Genomic DNA, 4,076 nt, shown 5'->3' on the forward strand with positions numbered 1-4,076 from the left:
GGACGGGGGGCAGATTTAAATTAAATGCAGGGTGTGCTTTCAGACTTGTAAAAAGGGCACTGGATTTAGCAGTATCTGAAACTGCTGTTCAGCTTTGTGTTTGAAGAGAAAATCCTTCTAGATGCTCTCGCCACTGCTTGTTCAGACGTTGCAGCAGTTCCTGCAAATGCTTTTCTTTATTCCTAACCCTTTGGGATTTATAGTTCTCATAGGCTAATCCTTGGTTATTTTAAGTCCAGCTAATCATTCAGCGTGTGTGCGCCACAAATATTTACAGCACTCTAAGTATAAAACCAAAAACTCTTCAAGGCACATACAAATTTCACGGTGAGGTTTTCATTATAACTGGAAACATCCAATCTGGATCATTTCTGGATTATCAGTAACAAAATAGCTCCTTTGTTGAAACAACAAAAATGTTTGTTTTCTTTTAGTCCCTGATGATATCAAGTCTCTGACAGCAACAGTAGCTACAGCACATTAATGTTTTGATCTAATGTGTTTCAGAGCAGGAACTTAAAATAAATGAAAAGAAAAAAGTGTTAGATCTTTTTCCTTAGTCCAAAGCCTAGCATCAGCATATGGATGACAATGGAAGTCAGAATCTCCTACAATCACCTCTAGCAGCCTCCCAACAGAAAAGGCAATTAAAACACAGGGCAGCATACACCCTACAGCTGCCTAAATTGACAATGAAAGAGAGCAAGAGAGCACAGAGACCTGTTGAGAAAGAGCCTTCAGAGCGGATGAACAATTGCCTAGCACCGTCCTTGAACAGGCAGCTGCAGAGCCTCTGTCCATCCGTACCACATCCCATTGACAAGTCAGCAATGTTTCGCAGTCAACAGCTTGAAATATTGCCAGTTATCTTAGCAGCTTCTTTAAAATCAGTATCTCATGTCTTGATGAGAACGCTATATTAGACACACATATTTTAAAACAGGCTTGCAAGCTGGGATTTTGCTCAGCTCCAATGTCTGTTTCGTATTCTCTCTCACACATGCACGCCCGCCATCCGATATAATCCATCTCCCTTGAAGATAAGGAGCACTGCATAAAATGGCCAAGGGCTGGCAGCATGGCTATGTTCATTACAGCCTGCATGCAAACTATGAGAGCGCTGCTACAGGTCTCAGGGAGCCTTGTGAAGCACACAGAGACCGTATACCACGACTCAGATACCAGTTACCCACAGCCCACTTGTTTCAGAGATCATCTCCAATGAAAATACAATACCAGCATATGTTGCAAGGATGTTTTATTATTCCTTTCTTGTGAGGAAATTTTTATGCATGTATTCATTTGTAAAATTTAATAAAACCAAACTAAATGGACTTGATTTATTTTTATCTTCATTAAAATAGAATGTAACATTGATAAAATAAAGCCCTTTGGTAAGCAAACTTACTGCTAAATTAGTTACAAAACCATGTGCAATGGTTTGGGTGAAAAAAAAAATTAATTCTTTGGAAAATAATTCAACTTGATATTGCTTAGAGAACTGGTTAGATTGAAAAATCTGGTTTGTCACCAGAACAGATTTATTCTGAGTTTATGAATTCTTAATAAGGCTGCTTTTCATAATGATTAATGGTAATTATCTTTTAAAAGTTTAATCATTTACCTGAGTATTTCCTACCTATTAGATACCATGAGTAAGTGAGACTACTTCTTGCAGTGAAGGTCTCCTAACTGTCTCTTAACTGGCTGCAGCAAAGACACAGCAATTAATCTTGGAAATACATAAAAATTTTTAAACCACCCTCACAAGTGTTAAAAGAATGGACAAGATTCCTTCATACCCCACATCCTACCAAATAATAACAGTTAGAGAATGGAAAGGAAAGGAACATTTTCCAACAGAAAATCCAAAATAGGTCTCTTGTGTAAGTCTGTAGGAAGATGGAGGAATCCACAACTTAACCACTTAGGAGAGGAATCCATATGAGCAGCTCTCCCATGCATTCATCTCATTCCCGCACCCCCTTCTGTTGTGCTGCAGCCCAAACTAACCCAAGAACTGTATAAACAGGGAAAAGGGGAGCATGCACTTGGAAGCTGTTCTTCTGTTCCCACTAAACCCATCACTTCTGCTCCCAAACAGTGACAGCAAAACTGCTCTCAGTTAGGAACAACAACAAAAAAAAAAACCAATTCAAAATTAATTTATCACTGGTTTAATTCATTGCATTCAGACATTCATCTCTTCCAGACACGGTAATGTGATTAGTACAAATGATATCGGGCTAGTTAGAGGACATTTAGGAATACAGGACAGTATTTATTTCACACAGTGCAATGTATCTTTCCATTTTTGTTATCCCCAAGCAGGGCCGTTTTGGCTGCAAAGTTATCTCAAAAATGTGCTCTACAGTCTTCGCCTCCTTCCCAAAAGACTGTGTTGGTTTTGGGGTTTCTTTTTTGGGAGGGAGCATGTGACAGCACATTTTGCTGTTGGAAACAGGGATACATTTTAATAGTGAAACAAGAGATGTATTCTCATGAAATAAACCATGATTTTAGTGGTTTTCTTTTCTCTCAGTCTTTGAAAGGCCTGGAGAACTATTTGATCTCTGCACTTTCCTGAGTTTTGCAGTAATTTTTTTTTTTTTTTCCAAAAACTGAAGAAGAACTGGAACTACGTCTGATTTAAGGCAAATAATTTTCAAAGACAGCACTCCTCTGCTTAGAGTGGTGACTCCCTGAGTGACCGTTCAACCATAACAACAGGAATACGCACTCGTGCCTTTCCAGGATCAATTCTAAGATTCTTAATCATACATATTTTGTTATTTTAACTGTGATGTGCTGGACACATGCTTCTCCTTCACAGCTTGCATACATCAAAACCATACTGAAATGCTAATGGTATAGCATCAGAATTTGCACACCAAGTGATCCAGTAGGATCAGAGTATAAATAAATGTAGTCAAAGTATTCAGATGAAGTATTTATCCAAGCTATCTGAGAATGAAACTGAATGCTTAAGGTTAGGTCATCAAAAACATATAGATGAGCTATTTAACACAGAAATGCTTTAAAAACAACAATTACAGCTAAAAGTTGAAAAAGATATTGTCTTAACAGAAAAATATCCTTCCTACTTAAAAGACTTTAACATATCTAAACATAATGCACTGAGGCATTTTACTTTTTTGAAAATTGGGCTACTCTTCAGAGTCACTTGTTTCTTAAAGAAAAAATTATTTTGGAATGGTGCAGTGTTTTAAACTGACTGATGAATGCCAGAAAAGCAAGTCAGAGAGATGTGTGAGATTGCCTGCGTATATCCCCAAGAAAAAAAAAAGGAACTGTTAATAGCTTTTTCAGTACAATATGACTACATCTGTGAGACTTGCAAAAGGGATAAGCACCCACAATTGTAACTACTAAACTAAAATGAAGCACGCTTAGTTTAATCTAAAATTTAATGGCAAGAACATGGTCATGTTTTGGAGCATACTTTGAGTTGGATACAAATTAATTTAAAAGACAGCAAGATCAGAATATCTCCTTTGGAAATATTTTCAATAAGAACAGAGGGATAATGTTCCATTCCTTACTCTTAGAAAATGTTAACAGGTAGGTTAGATGATTTAACAAATACTGTTTTAATGAGACATCACTTTAATGCTTGCTGCTGCTAAGGTCATATATGTTCTGTGTGTCTACTGCTCAGATTTCTTACCCAACAAGATTCCTTATCTTTAACGAAGCAGCTACATTAAACTGTCATTTTTTTTCTTTCATAATTGTTCTCAACCATGGAAGACCCAAGCTACCTAATGATCTCTACTTAGCATTTTTTGGAAGCAAAGAAAAACCTGTAGACTATAGGACAAGCTACATCCTCAAGTATGTTAATGTAAACCAGGTGAAAATAAAAAATCAAAACTAAACCAACCCCTAAGAGAGATTCTGAATTGCATTAATTCAGTCAGATAAAGAAATATGGTCACGCTATTGAACCAAATGGCATACCTTCATCTCACTCTGCATCACACGTGAACCAAAGTAACATCAAAGGCAGGAAGAATTCATCCCTGTCTGATTTAACATCACAGAAATCTCATGTT

Source organism: Egretta garzetta, unplaced genomic scaffold (genome assembly GCF_000687185.1).
Source record: "Egretta garzetta isolate BGI_Z169 unplaced genomic scaffold, ASM68718v1 scaffold23, whole genome shotgun sequence".
NCBI classification, from domain to species: Eukaryota; Metazoa; Chordata; class Aves; order Pelecaniformes; family Ardeidae; genus Egretta; species Egretta garzetta.